This window comes from Ptychodera flava, chromosome 1, assembly GCF_041260155.1.
Source record: "Ptychodera flava strain L36383 chromosome 1, AS_Pfla_20210202, whole genome shotgun sequence".
Classification (NCBI taxonomy): domain Eukaryota; kingdom Metazoa; phylum Hemichordata; class Enteropneusta; family Ptychoderidae; genus Ptychodera; species Ptychodera flava.
Genome location: NC_091928.1, coordinates 60,869,233 through 60,886,426, shown reverse-complemented (window position 1 = coordinate 60,886,426; position 17,194 = coordinate 60,869,233).

Below are 17,194 nucleotides of genomic sequence, written 5' to 3'. Positions count from 1 at the left end.
AAATCTTTTGTTGCAAATCTTTTGATATTTATATGAAATTAATCCTAAATATTGTAATTTAGACTTTGCTACCATCTATGATACTGAGGGTATTTCAAAGTTCAAGTACTGAATTGAAAACAATTTACAAAATCACTCTTAATAATATTCCATTGTTTGCATTTTCTGTTATCCACTCACTTATTTGTAGTATTTTACAAATGTAATGAAGGTGTTGCTGTTACTGTAAATGCTTGGTATATGTTTTATAATCATTGGAAGATGAATTGTAAATACCTGTGTTTGAATTTAAATTTGAGTTTGCACATTTTAGAAAAATGGCACATGACAGTCCTGTACCTATAAAAGCTTTCCTCATTCGCAAATTTCATTTTCAATCTGACTTATCAAAATAATTTTTGGAAAGCCTTGTAAATGATACTATTAAAAATATGAAATGTTTTACAATTTGCAAGAAGAAGAGATTAATGTTAATGTTCATTTTGATTTCTAACTTTACGGTTATCTAAATTTTAAAAAGATCACAGTCATTGAAGAAATCCCAACTAGATTAATACCTTTCTCATCTCTCTCCACTCCTTGATCTTCACTGTCATCTCCACTTTGTCGCTGGATAAGTGTAGTTAAAAGAGTCGCAAACTTTGCATAACTTGTTGATATGACTTCACTGTTCATCAAGTCTGTTTTCAGCTGCTTTGCTTTCTTAAAGGCCACGTGTGTGTTTTTCTAGATGTTTTACTATTGTATCTGACAGATTCTCCCCAGGACGTCGTACAATAGAGTTGTCGACATGATCGTCAAAGTATTTCATGATGAAGTGAGCAATATGGGAGTTCTCATCGACAGCTGTTGGTAAACCAGATACCATCGCCTCTAATCCATAAAAGCTGTAATCAGTGTACCATGGTACAGGCAGACAGAGATGAGATTGTTGTAAAGATCTTAGCAGATATTTCGCTGAGTGCCCTGGATGAAGTGTAGGGGTAATATAAGGACACTGCATTTTATCAGATAGAAACTTTTCAGAAGCCTTGTCTTCTTGTTGATGTACACCTTGTATCTTCCATTCAGGAGGGTTCATGTAACTTTTTTTTCTTAGGTTTGCTGCAGTACCAATAGCAGCTGCCATGACATCACATCTTTCTAGGGCTTCCTGTGTATCAATCTGACCACATGTCAGTATGTGGTGTTGTTGAATTTCCCCTTCTTTAGGATCCTTCCCCAATTTACAGCTGACAGGTCTTGGGAGAATCTCTTCATGTGGAATCTCTGACAGGTATTTACCATTGACCTCAGCCCTGTATGCATTCTGAAAGTACTGGTGGATCTTAGGTCCAATGGAAAGTATCAGGTCTGCTTTACTTGCCATTGTCAACATCTTTTCTTCAAGTCCAACGATTCGCTCTTTACAGTTTTCAAGCAGTTATGTTCAGGACAGACATGATTGATGAGAACTAACTTTGCACCTGGAACAGTTTTGCTTGGATATCAGTTGCTGCAAGTCCTGTCTTTGGAGCATAACCAATTACATACTGGATGTTTTCCAATTCCTTTAGGTCTGGGTAGTATACTTGATGATATGCCAACCTCTTCAATGCAGGAAGTTCATCTTCTGAATCAGCTAATTCCTTTATCTGTGCTGGAATCAAGGTAACACCATGACTTTCTTCTGCGTCTTTCTTCTGGTCATCGCTGATATTCACATCAAGTACAGTAGAGTAGGCTTTCAGATTTTCTCCTGCCTTGGCCTTCCTTTCACAGAAATCCGTGACAAGATTTCTGTGAAATCCTGTCAGACCCAACTCATCTTTGTTCCAGGAATCTCCAACAAACAGTGCAGCAGGTTTGGAAGGTACCAGATGAAGTTTGGCTTTAGGGAAGAGACTTTCATGTATTGCAGATGCAGCATTGTGTGTCTTTGTAGACAACCCAACCACATGTGTGATATTTTCTAACTTTGCAAGTCCTGGATAGTATTTATCATGATTTAAAAGCCAGGTGATTGTGGGTAGATCTTCGTCTGGCTTAGACCATTTGGGTCTTATGGCAAGAACCAACGTAACTCCATGTCTTGCTGCATCTGCCTGTTGCTGCTCACTCAGTTCAACATCAAGGACAGTGCAGTAAATTGCTGACGACTCAGAAGGCTTCTTCATCAGTGTCTTTTCAAAGAAGTCACTGATCAGCTGCCAGGTTGTTGAACCTTGTGAATCTCTGTTCCATAATGTTGATACGATCAATGCTGCCATAGTTGCGTTTGTTTTCTCACAGGTAATATTTCAATGTATTGTGGACATCAACGGATCTGTATTTCACACTATTTTTTTACAGATTAAGGCTGTCATTGAATATAGAAAGAAAATCTTTACTTGATTGTACAAAAGGAAACCTGTATCTAAAGAAAAAACATTTTAAGGAATTATTTTCAAAATTCTTTGAATTTTGAGGAATAATTCCGGTATGTAAATTGCTTTCGTATCTTCATTTTGCTAAGTTGAGACTGGTTCAATACTTGCTAAACACACCTACAAAGTGATATTTGTGTTGTTAAGAGGGCACTGCACCCAAAAAAGCGTATTTTGCTCAAAAATCACCTTTCGTAAATATTTATTCAATTTTAACTAATTTTTTAACCCATGATTAAAATATTGGTTGGTTTCACCTTGCAGCTTGTCAAGCAGTCATAAGTACATGATAAAGAAGTGTTAATTTATGCAAATGTATGCAAATCACTAGATTTCCTGGCTTTTTTCCCTTCTCAATTTCAAAATTTCCAAAGAATTTAACTCCACTCTGGCTGGGTGAAATTTTCTGAAATTTCACATTATGTTCTTTAAATACTATGTAACAAAATGACTATTTTCTTTGGCAACAAAGTTCTGACATTTCGAATAAGAGGCATTTAAATTTGCTAATCATGATTTTAATCACGTCTTTTGAGTGTCAGTTTTTTCAACCCATGCCACTTAGGGACGATTCAGAATTTACTTCCAGGGGGGGGGTGGAGGATTTTCTATTTTCTGGGTGATTTTTTTCCATGGCCCCCCCTAGTAAATTATAGAAAAAATCTATGGCCCCCCCCTCATCTTTGCTGGTTTTTTTTCCATGGCCCCCCCTAATATATACATGCATGCTTATACACTATAGACATATCCAGTCTAACAAGTTGCAGGAACTGTAGTGGACATTTAATCGATGATATAACAAATCATTTCAGGGTACGTGACTATAAAAAGAATGATTTGCAGGGACTGCAAGTTGCACACTTTTGGAAAGGGTAGCAATAAACATATCTGGTTGTAAATTTCTGAAGAAAAGTTAATTACTAAATATGAATACTTTTTTCGTTATGTCTCACTGATACATATGATGCACACAAAGACAAGCAAAGATGTCAGTTAGAAATGGTGAACAGAAAATCAGAGGAGCAGATAATTGGCAAAGTGATATATATCTTGAAGTTTAATGATACATCATTTGCAGATATCCAGATATTTCTGGAAAGTGAGATGTACATGCACAAGTTCAGCATACATTTTCATTTGATGATGCTGAATATTTGCAGACTCACGGTGAAAGTTTTAAACATTAGGAATTAAAATTGGTGAAAGCCAACTTGTTTTTACTTTTCTCTTTTTTTCTAATTTAGTTGTCATAAAACCAAGTAGCTGCCACTGAAAGCAACAATGCTGAGGAATATTTTAGAACATTTCTTGAACAAAACACCTTATCAAAAACATGAATTCACATGTTATTCTGCTCATTCCATTAACAATCCAATGTTCATATAAAATGCAGATAACCCTGTGTAAGTCAAAGTTCACATTTTGTCAGCAGTATTTTTCAAAATTGACAGAGCATTCATATTTTCAATTTTTTTAACAAACTTTAATTTTAAAATAGTCATGATGCGCATGTTTTCAGATGACACGAAACAATACATGCTAATTTGTTTTTTTTGCCTTTTCTGCCAGCCGCCACTGAGAAATATTTAATTATACATATCAGAATGATGGGACACAAAAGTATTAGCATCTATACACAATGTGTAAGCCTATCCACATTTCTCCTAGCCTCATACACACTGAGATCACTTCTTGGACTACAGCAAATTTCTTGTGTACACAATATTTCAACAATCTGACACCATAGCATTGATGCAGAGCCACATGATCTTCTGGATGCACACACAGGATTATTGGAATATCAACCCTTTTGTAAATTTTTCACCATATATTTTTGACAGTAATACATAATATTTTTAAGGAAAGGGAACAAGTTCCATCTGTTTTGGGCAACGAAAGGATATTTGTTTTTATGAATGACCATGACAAAGACAATTTACATGTTAGACAGATGGTATGTTTTGACCATCTCAGTTGCTGATGGCTTTGATTTGAAGTGTTGAATTTGTAGAACTTCTTCAACTGTAGAAAATTTTTCAATACACAGAACACCATTGTAAAAACATGGTTGAAACTTCTGACACCATAATATTAATGTATGCTACTTTCTGAATGCTCACAGTTTTTTTCAAAGCTATATTTCTCATCAAAGATGACAAGGAAACCCCCTCATACCATATATTTTCAAAAAGTAGAGAATCTAAAGTTTAGTATGGTAGCAGTAGTGTACTCAAAGGATGAAGTGGGTGTATATTTAGGGTAAAAAACCTCAATTTTGGTATTAATGATAAAAATTAAGTCATAAACTAGACAGTTTTCTGAAATGTAATATTTCACTTGAAAGGAGAGTATATGTAGAAAAAAACAACTATTTATTTGGCATTATCCATCCTCATTTTAAAATTGTAGGGGTTTAAAGACTGACACTCTAATAATTGATTCAAATCATGATCAGCAAAATTAAAATGCCTCCTATTAAAATGTAAGAGCTTTATTGCCGAACAAAACCAATTGATAGTTGTTTTGTTACATAGCATTTAAAAAACATAATGTGAAAATTTCAGTAAATTTGACCCAGCCGGAGTGGAGTAAATTCTTTGGAAATTTTCAAATTGGGAGGAAAAAGATGCCAAGAAATCGGGTGATTTGCAACATTTGCATAAATTAACACTTCTTTATCACACAACTTTCAACTGCTTTACAAGCTACAATGTAAACCCAACCTTAAAAAGACATTTGCTGTAATTTTTAGCATTTGTTCAATGTTCATCTCTGTGTATCAGCATTTGTTTGTTATTCTATCACTACATAGAACACCAAATGCTGTATTTAGCAACATACCAATGTGAACATAAATGACCATTGTTATTGTTGACAAATGAATTCTAGTCTGGACTTGATCCAGATCTCTTTTTCGTCAAAAACAACCCTGACTGTTCACTGTATGGTTTGTGTCGACATGCTATTAAAATACTGGACATTTCATGACGGTTCAGGGAGGAGAAACAAGATAGTACAGTAGATGCATAAACAAACCACTGTGAATATTACCGAATTTAGCAGCTAAAGGAGTCAAACTAAACATGTTGAGTTTATCTGTCACCCAGGTAGCGTCTATGGTTCTCTTTTGTAGAGATCAGAAATTCTGGGCAAATATTGATGTTTTTTTTCCTTGGCCCCCCCTAAAAGATTGTGGTATTTTTGTCTGGCCCCCCCTAAATTTTCTTGGGAAAAATGGGTGGCCCCCCCTGAAAATCCTCCACCCCCCCCTGGAAGTAAATTCTGAATCGTCCCTTATAGAATGAGGATCGATAATGCAAAATAAAATAGTCATTTTTTTTCTATATATACTCTTCATTTTAAGTGAAATATTACATTAGACTTCAGTCTATAGAAGCTATTGGGATGAGTATCCATCTGGCGTCAGTCTGTATGTACCGGTATGTATGTATGCATGTATGCATGTATGTATGTACGGTATGTATGTATGTATGTATGTATCGTATGTATGTACCATATGTATGTATGTATGTTGTATGTATGTATATGTATGTCTGTATGTCTGTATGTATGTATATATGTATGTATATATGCATGCATGTATTTGTGTGTACGGTATGCATATAAGTATGTATGTCTGTGTATGTTTATGCATGTTTGTGCGAATGTATGTGTGCACATACGTACGTATGTATGTATGTATGTTCGTGAGGATGTCCGTCCACTCAAATATCTTGAGAACCACAGTACTTACAGATTTGATATTTGTTGTGTAGATGCAAAATATGATTATGAAAAACTATTTTTTTGATATTGTTGAAATATACAAATTAGCTCAAAAAAGGCGTTTTTGGTAAAAAACCTTCTTCTTCATAACCGCTGGTCAGACAGCTTTGATATTTGGTAGACAGGTCCCTAGGATAGACCTAACTTAGATTTGTTCACATTGTGATGAAATATGCAAATTTTTAAGGAATTTTTTCAGCATTTTTGGTCAAAAAGTTATTCCATCAAACCAGCTTGTCTGACAGCTTTGATATTTGGTATAGAGGTTTGTAGTGATGAACTGAAGTTGATATATCAAAATTATGATGAAATCTGCAATTTGGGGGCAATTTTTGCCATTTTTATAGGCATAGATGGCAGTTTTCTATGCTGGCTATTTATTTATTTATTTATTTCGAACTCCAACACAGATATGATACAGTTAAAAACCATATACATCCGCACTTACAGGAGGATTTTAGTAAAACATACAAATAACGTGATGTTACAGGACAAGAAAGCAAGTTAAAACAAACGACATGCACAACAAGGACAAAGTAAAAATTCAAAAACAAATGCTTTTAGCTTTTTTTTTAAAACTCGAAACAGAATGTTAAAAATTGGTAGACATCGATAAAACTATTATATAGCTTTGGAATGCGATTAAAAGTGAATTGCTAGTAAATTTAACTCTACCACCAGGTTCATGAAATGTCCGTTTCTGTCTAGTTGATCGCCCAGGAATGTGTAAATTAAAAATTGGTTGGCAATCAAGAAGGGCATTTATTGATTTGTGAAGAAAAACAAGGTCAAAATAAGTGCGCCTATTGATGAATGTCTGTGTTTATAGGAGGCTCTGTAAGTATGAGCCATACTGAAACAGTTCTTCTGCCATAAGAATACACTGTATTGCCAAAGGACCTCTGCTCTCACTTTATCAGGTATTATGCTGTGTATGTCCTCTGTACCATCTATAGTAGCTTCATGGACTTGGTCTATGTTTCTCAGTGTTATCTGTCAAATTGTTCATCCAACAGCAATTAAATATGGTCAGACATCAATAGTGATGACCTTATTCAGATTTGTACAATCGATGGTGAAATGTGCATATGCAAATGTGGAGCTAGTTTTCTCATTTTAGGTCAAATACATTGGTTCTCATGATAACATTTAATTCTCGTACACCTTTGAAAGTAATTTGGAAACTTCTATTGGGATGCCATTGTGGTATTTCGATTAGCAGAGATTTCAAATCATGCCAACATAAAAAAATCATTACAGTAATTTTCCTGTAGGTTGACAGTAATGATTAAATCTCAACAGAATATTTGCTTAACAACTCTTGCACAAACAAGGCAATAAAAGTCACCATACTTGCTGTAATTTGACCTTTTGGTAAGTAATTCCATTTGGTGGAAATTTCAACATAAGCTAATCACGCAATTATACTTCCTACAAAACTGTCTCACATACCTTGGTATATTGTTTAAATCTCATTCACAGGTCTGCCTGATTTACAGATGGCAATCTGAAGCTGAAGTTGGAGTATAATCCACAGGGAAGCAGTTAGAACCAGACTGACATCTAAAGATACTGCATGTATGACCTTATGTGACTTGGAACTAGACCAGTATAGGTTGGTACAGAGACCAAAGTCCAGTTCACAGGCATTTAAACTGTTGAAAGCCAGAAGTACCATTTGTTTACCAATCATTGACGTTTCAGTGCTTGTCTTACCTTTTTACTTCTCTTGGCACAATTCTTGTGGGAATTCAAACTGTAGGTAGATTGCCAACAGTTGCATGTCTACCTACATTGCTTCAACAACTCTAACCTGAAATCAGCAATATAATCAGAAAGTCAGTGTAATAATTCAGGATTCAAAGACATCCCATAATACTCCAACTTTGCTGGTAGATGCTACATGTATTAACTTATGATAGATGTCAATTATGTCATGCTGACTGTAAATGACTAGTATTATAATGAAGCCCTCAATCTCAGATCTATGATTATTACCATGATCTTATTCTGCATTTTTAGCTACAAAATTGCATCATGATTACAATTGTTGAGTCAGACCTCACTGAAGGCATATAGTAAGGTTTTATGAATCAAAAATGTAACTTTGTGTGGCAATTTCATGAAACATAATCTGAACTGTCAGTTCACAATATTACTGATTGAAAAAAGTTTTATTTTAAAGATCCATCCCGTTGATCCAGGCATTGGACAAAACTTAGTGAGGTCAGTTATATCATCTGCAGATATTTAAAGACACTGCTCTCATCAAAAGTGTATAATACAAATGAAGAACATTAATTATAATTATCAGTGTATGCTGTTCAATAAGAGTTAAATATCCCTGTCTGACATTCTATTCTATTGCTCTAAATCAGAAAAGCGTGTTACTGGCATGTTGATATCTTGCCACACTTTCCCTTACTTAACATTCTACCCTCACTTGGTCCTATTCCATCCTGAACCCCATTCCTGGGGAATTTCACAAGTTCTGACACTTTCTGTGTCGCAGGATGGATCCAAACTTTGTACAGTTGCCTGCATGACCTTGGGTCTAGGTCATTAACTACACTTTTCACACTGCTTGTTTGACTAAAGAGGCCCACTCCCAATTTTGTAGTGGTAGTCATGTTTAGGTTACTGTCAATTCATAGCGTGTTTTATAGTTTCTTTAGTGATGTTGAGTTTTATTTCATGTACCTACAGATTTGTGTAGGTTGCCTTTTTATTTGCAATAATAATGTTAGTTTATCACAATGCAGTTATGGAGTGTTCACAAATGATACTTTAATGTGCTATTTAATGTAGCCCAGGAAGCTACATAATGAGTTGTTTGCTGTTAATTTGGGAATGGTTATATGAAAAGTAACTCCCATTACATTAATACGCTTACACGCTTATCGAGAAGTGAAAATATGATTGTTAGGTTGGTATATGATCGTCTTTATTTCATCTCTGATATTGTAAATTGTGGATCGATTCCCTGTACCTTTGATTTTGTCTTTCTCTACCAACACAGAAAATCATATTTTTGTAATGCTTTAAGAAAATTTTTCTACATGTGAATCATGAATTATATGGACTGATTTAGTCCGAAATAAAGTGAAATAAAAAATAAATAAATGAATACCCAAGTACCAGAGGGACAAATTCAGTAATTGGTGCCATTCAGTGACATTATTTATTTATTTATTTGTTTGTTTGTTTATTTGTTCATTTGTTTTTTACACAAAAAGTCCTTTTACAGGTAATTAGCAGCGTTACAGCTTTGACAGAAATTAGAACCTTTAATACGGCGGGGTTCTGGACAATAGTAATGTTTGATCCTGGCATACTTCTGATTAAAGTTTTACTGGAAACATTGATGAACTGGCATTACAATTAAGTCACATACATATTGTAACGCCTTGAAATGATGACAATTTGACCTTTTACCGATATTTAGGATTTTATTACTTTGACCTTTTACCGACTTTCATAACTTGTATAACTTTTATGGTTTTATTACTCTTTCACGTTGTAAGTACACGAGTGACATTACGTGCAATGAACGTATGTCACATGAAGTCAAAACGTGATATAATTTTGATGAACTGTATAAAAGCCAATGATTTTGATAGTTCGAGGAGAACGTGAGACAGAGAGAGGAGGATTGAGACATTTTGGGAGAGTCTTTGCTGATCGATAATTGTATCCTGAGTACGGACTTGGTGCCGCTCTGCCTTAGTAATAAAGATCTGAAGTGGTGAGTTAAACTGATTACTTGGTGTACGTTCCAGAAAGTATTACGATTCCCCGTAGTACCTCTCGATTGCGTGACTTTGAGTGAGTGACGATCCATCGACGACTACAAGTTACGAAAAGTCAGTCGTAACAAATTGGTGGAGAATCCGGGTAACTGGAAAAGCACTATATGATTTTGAGATCCGGACGAATAAATCAACGACAACGCATCAACATGGCAGAACAAGCCGAGGCACCGTTAGATCAGCAATACGACCAGATTGGCGGCCTTCAACGACGCATGGAGTCTGCGTTCCAACGCATGGAAGACATGCATGACAGGGACGCAGAGAACGGGCCGAAGAAATGGACAATCTAGGTAGGCGAATTCATACTGATAATGGAGGGGTCCATATCATGCCAACGAAGTTTACTGGGAGAGAAAGTGACTGTCCCCACAAATGGTTAAAGAAGTTTGAGATGTTCTCTAACTTGAAACGGTTAGCGATTGGTAACCGGATTGATGTATTCGGTCTTCTTATGGCCGATGAGGCTGAGCGCTGGTTTACGTCTCAGCCTGACGACGTCATACGGAACTTGGACGTCCTGAGGGCTACTTTTGTAGAGCGATTTGCGAAGCAGGGACCGAGATGGAGGAACGACCGAGAGATCCGTAGTATTCAACAGGGGATCGGCGAGACGGTAGAAGCCTACGCTGGACGGTTGAAAGACAAGTGTGACAGGTATGGTCGTACAGACGCTGAACTTTTAAGTTTTTTCCTGCAAGGGTTACGCCCCAAGCTGATGAAGTTCGTCGCGGGAAGAGATCCCGAAGATTTCAAGGCAGCGTTCGCGTTCGCTAGAACTGGGGAGCTGGTGGTTGATTTGCCGGATGAAGATCGACGATCAACGGCATCGCACGAGTCAGAGTTGACCAAAGTCATGATGATGTTAGTCGAACAGAATAGACGACTAATGGAAGAAAAGAACGGAAGCCAGCAAGCGTCGACAGCGGCAACGGGGCTTCAACCAGCGGCAACGCATAGGGAAGATACGGTACGTGACCATTTTTCAAATGGTTTTGATAATTTTAGTCAAGGACAGAGGGGAAATAGATATGACGCTAAGTTTAAGGGTGGTCCACGAAGTTTTCGTCAGGGGAATGGGAATGGAAATAGTAATTTTATATGCTATACGTGTGGGATAGCGGGTCATATAAGTTCAAATTGTCCCCGCCGAGTTGCTAAGGTTTGTTACAATTGTAATCGGCCTGGCCATATTGCACGCAATTGTTTCGCTGGAGGCAGAAATTCTCAGCGAAAAAACGAATAAGGCCGGCAGGTTTTAGAAATGGATCTAAAAATTTTAATACCTGTGAACGGCGAGGGACGGGGAGTAATAATGTTGTGAAGAATATATGTAATTTGGATATTAATGATCAATGTATGCAAGGAATTAATGTAATTAATGTAACTGTAATGAATCAATGTATATCGGCAATTGTAGATACTGGGGCCGCCATTACTGTCGCCCCTATGCGATTATTATCAGAGGTACCAAAGTTACGCCACATTAAAATTCTTAAGTCTAATTATAAAGCTGTAAAATTAGCCGATGGTCGACAAATATCTGTAAAGGGTGTTGTAAATGTACGTGTTATTATCGGCGGTAAGAAAGCATTGATGTCGATTCATTTAGTTGAAAATTTGAAACAGAAATTAATTATTGGTGTTGATTTTTTGGCGAAATACAGAGCAATTATAGATGTGGCACAAAGAAAGTTGAAACTTCGCTCCTCCCTCGTTGTCAAGGCTGCCCAGGGGTTTGTTATTTCACCTCGGTCTGAACGAAAAGTTCCTGGCCAGTTAAATTGTAATATGCCCGACGGAATTGTTGGACATACTGAAACTACTAAATCTTTAATACACCTGGGAGTTGCGACAGCGCGGGTTGTAGCTGTCACCGATAAGAATAAGATTCCAATAAGGCTGGTGAATTCGACTGACAGAGACGCATATATGTTAGAAAGGGGACCAAATTGGGGATTTTCTGCCCACTTCCCGAGGGAGCTACTATTCACAATTTGGATGTTGAAAATGACACCCTGCCTAATGATCTAACAAATGACGCCCTAAAACGACATTTCTTGAGTAAATTTGACTTTGGTGATTCGGCCCTGGATGCAAATCAAACAGAGAGTTTACACAATGTTTTATGGAAGAATCATTTGGCGTTTGTTGATGATGATAAGAGATTAGGTTACTGCGATGTGATCAAACATCGTATTGAGTTAGTCCCAGGGGCCCAACCCGTAAAGATGCCACCGTACCGAGTCGACCCGGAGAAACGGAAAGCCATTGAGAGGGAAGTTGATAATATGTTAGCGCAAGGTATAATTTCACCGAGTACTTCTCATTCTCCAGCCCTGTCGTGATTTTGAAAAAACCGTCAAGTAACGAGTATCGTTTTTGTGTTGATTACAGAAAGGTTAATTCTTTGACTAAACCCGACGTTTTCCCCATTCCAAATTTGATAGAATCACTGGAAATGATAGGTGACCAAAATCCCAAGTATTTCTCTACTTTGGATATGATGTCCGGTTTTCAAATTGCAATTGACGAGAGGGATGCCCATAAGACTGCTTTTGTTTGTCATGATGGATTGTATGAATTTAATAGACTTCCCCAGGGTATGAGGAATTCAGCGAATTCTTTCCAGCGCACTATGCAATTCATTTTTCGGAATATGTTATGGCGGCATGTGTTGGTGTATATCGATGATTTGATTATTTTCTCACGATCATTTGAGGAGCATTTGCAACATCTTGACGCAGTATTAACTCGCCTTCGTGAGGTGGGGTTGAAACTTCGTCCACAGAAATGCTTTTTCGGTAGAAAACAAGTGAAATTTCTAGGGCACCGTCTTGATAAGGAGGGCATATCAGTAGACCCGAAAAAGGTAAGTGCTGTGCAAGATTTCCCTGTCCCTAGGAATGTTTCTGAAGTACGAGCATTTTTAGGTTGTGTTGGTTTCTATCGTCGGTTCATTAGGGATTTTGCTAAGATCGCAGGCCCTTTGTATAAATTATTGAGAAAAGATGTAAAGTTCTCTTGGCGCAAGGAATGCCGCGAGGCTTTTGATTGCCTTAAGCTAGCCTTAATCACCGCTCCCGTCCTTGGATATCCACGTTTTGGCGAACCTTTCAAATTGTATACGGATGCGTCAACATATAGTGTTGGTTTCGTGCTTGCGCAAGAGCAAGACGGTGTGGAAAGGCCCATTGTATACGGGGGACGTTCCCTCACAGCCGCCCAGCAACGCTATACCACTACCGAACGCGAAGCGATCGCAGTAATTAACGGTCTTTCTCAATGCGACCCCTATTTGCGTTCGACAAAGTTCAAGATTATAACGGACCACGCAAATCTCCCGTATTTGTTCAAAATAAAGAAACCGTCAGGTAGAATTGCTCGTTGGATTCTTAAGATACAGGGTTACGATTATGAGATTGTCCACAAACCGGGAAAGTCTATTGCTCACGCTGATGGTTTGTCGCGACGGAAATATTCTGATGTGTGCGATGATAGCTCAGATTTCAGTTGTAAAGATGGCTTAGATAACATACAGGCAGAAATGAGTGCTGATATGGACGTCGAAAGACAGGTAGCTACTTCACATGATAGTAATGATACGCTTGCAGGAGATCAAGATAAGTCGGTTGCCCCAGTTAATGAGTTAGAGGTCGTTTCAGATAATGATGTTGTAACGGATGTACGACAATTGTATGAAGGAGACCAGGCTTTGACGCATGAGCAACAAGCGCCCGACACAGATAACCTAGACCCCCAACAAAATAATGACACTAGTACCGATGAAAGTCAGGTAGAAGAACCAGATGCCGCGGAACAAAGAATAGTGAGTGTACAGAGAGAGGGTAAAGAGTTAAAACCTTGGTTTGATTTCCTTGAAAATGGTGTATTTGCCAACAGACGACAAGTTAGCACAACACATTGCTTGTGACAGTGACAATTATGTAATTATAAATGGCGTCATCTATCACTATTGGAATGCAACTGGAAAGGCAGTGAAAATGAGAAATTTATTAGGCAGTTAGTTGTCCCAAAAGCTTTACAATTATATGTTCTTCGTAGGATGCATGATGACGCGACCGCTGGTCAACAGGGCGTTAGTCGTACATTGGAAACGATCAGGTTGCAATATTACTGAAAAAATATGATCAAAGACGTTACTGAATATGTTAACTCGTGTGTTCCTTGCCATTCGCGCAAGCGTGGTCTTAGGGGAAACGCCCCTTTGCTCCCAATCCCAGTAGCATCAGTTATGCAACGTATAGGCGTTGATTTCTTAGGTCCCTTGAAACCGACCGCTCAAGGCAATAAATATGTTTTATTGTTCACTGAATATTTGACTAAGTTTAGCTTGGCCTTTGCAACGCACGATATGAAGGCTGAGACGGTCGCTAAGATACTGTTTGAACAAGTCCTGTGCATATTTGGTTTCCCTAGTATTATTCTCTCAGATCAAGGATCGGCTTTCGTGTCTCAAATAGTAAAAGAAGTTTGTCGATATTTCGATATTACGAAAAAGGTGACCTCGCCGTACAATCCTAAGTGTAACGGGGCAGTTGAAAGACTGAATTCTAGCCTTTTAAGCATGTTATCCATGTATGTATCTGAAAAAGAAGACGATTGGGATGTATATTTGGCTTCGGTTATGTTTGCTTACCGGCATTAGTCCTTTTAGAGCCATGTTCGGATACGAAGCACGACTTCCGGTAGATGTAGAAATTTTACCCCAGCCAGGTAAAACTCGAAATATTAGTTTGCATTTAAAGGATTTGGCAGAAAAGAGAAATGTCGCAATCGGTTTGGCAAAGGAGAATATAGCGAAGGCGCAAAATGCAATGAAGGAAAGATATGATAAGAAAATACGCAGGGTAGTAAAATTCAAGGTAGGGGATACTGTTTACTTATACAGTCCAGCCGTAGCAGTAGGTCGAAGTCCGAAATTTCGTCATCCTTACAAGGGACCGTACAGAGTTAGTGCGCAAGTTTCACCGGTAAATTACCGTTTAGAATACATTGACGATAATAAGCCGTACCCTAAAGTTGTACATGTAAATCGATTAAAGTATGCGCATATACGACCAGAGCGATTGATAGAGCCACAATCTGTTCAATATAGCGCTGACGATAGTGACGTCGTTGATGATTTAGACCGAGTCACCGAACCGCAAAATCAAATTCCGGTAGATTATCATACGGATTCCGATACAGAGATTTATTATAGTGCTAGTGAGACGCCTTTAGATTCGTCGCCTACCGCGAACAATGGGAGACGATATCGGCGCGACGTACGTAAACGCGCAGAGGAACGTCTGAGCAGACTTTCTAATTCTCAAAGTGACGAGGAAAGTACAGATAGGGAGGCAAACCAATATTTCGGGATCGAGAAAATAGTAAAGGGCAGGTATCGTAACGGTAAATTGGAATTCCTCATAAAATGGCACGGGTATGATGACAAACATAATACCTGGGAACCGCAAGAAAATCTGAATGACGCCGCATTGACAAGTTTACGGAGAAACCCAGTACCAATCTCTGGCGCTCCGAGCGATAAAACAAAAGTCAGGCGATAATAAAAACTATGGTTCGAATAAATGAGAACAATGCGATGTTGGTATGCGATATTTGCCACCTGAGATTAAGATGCTACAGTAAACACTCTCGTAGGGTCCATTATTAGTTTAACTGTATTTAATGAGTTCCTTCACCCCCTGACGTAAGATGAAAGGTCCATGCCCTTTGCAATAGTATGAAGTTCGATTGGAGGCTATCAGCCAGACCCTGGAGACAAATTGTGTAATATTGACATTGTCGGGATAACGTTCTGATACGAGATAGCTTTAGGTGCAGTTCAATCAAACACTTTCTGGCATTTGTACAGACATCAAAAGTCACAATGGTGTACTTTGGAAAACCACTCTTTTTATTGGGTTGATATTTTTGACTTGTATGCAAACGAGGTATCTTTTTTTTTTTTGAAGTGTTGTTTTGTTTTGTTGATGACGTGTTGAACTTGTATTTTGTTGTTGATGAAGTACGCGTACAGGAGTTGTGTTTTGTTGTTTATTCTCCCCTCAGTTGGCTAAAAATGCCAGTGCTAGTGATCCGTAAGTGATACAATGGTCCTTAGATTTGACCGAATGGCCTGAGGAATTGTTCAAACTTACAATGCTATGTGGCCCGACTCAATATTGACGTTCGACATGACTTGATCCCAACAACAGACTGACTCTCCCCAACGACTCGAAACTGTCCAATTGCCTGATGCTGCGCGGACACGATCACCACCTTATTGGCAACTGTGATTTTGCTCGGTGTTTAATTCCTTTGATATTGAAATACAATGACGTTATTGATTCTGTCTTTGTAAGTTTAATTTCAAGTATTGTATCGTTTTCATTTAATTCTACTACCGATTGTATTATTACTGGTTTCTCAATTTATGCTTCTGATCATTATTTTAATTTTCCGATCGTTGACTGTATACCCTTATTTTATTCATTTGATTTATTATTTTGTTATTATTGATATATTATTACTATTATTATTGCTGTATTATTATTAGCATTATTTTATTATATTATTACCACCACTTCATTGATTTTTCTGATTACAATTTTATAATCACTTTAATTTTCAATCTTTTATTTAATTCTTATTAAGTTTATTTTAAATTTAATCGCTCGTTTATTCAACAGTTTTATCACTTTATGTATCTGATATTTTATAAATTTTAGTGTTCCTTCCTTGTATTTTATCAATTTTATTTTCGAATTCCTTGTACTTACTTTCTCATTTTATTATTTTCTAGACATGATTGATTGATTCTGCTCTTTGATTTGACCAGCGAGGACGCTGGTTATTAAAAAGGTGGGAGAGTGTAACGCCTTGAAATGATGACAATTTGACCTTTTACCGATATTTAGGATTTTATTACTTTGACCTTTTACCGACTTTCATAACTTGTATAACTTTTATGGTTTTATTACTCTTTCACGTTGTAAGTACACGAGTGACATTACGTGCAATGAACGTATGTCACATGAAGTCAAAACGTGATATAATTTTGATGAACTGTATAAAAGCCAATGATTTTGATAGTTCGAGGAGAACGTGAGACAGAGAACGGAGAAATTAAGACATTTTGGGAGAGGCTTTGCTGATCGACAATTGTATCCGGAGTACGGACTTGGT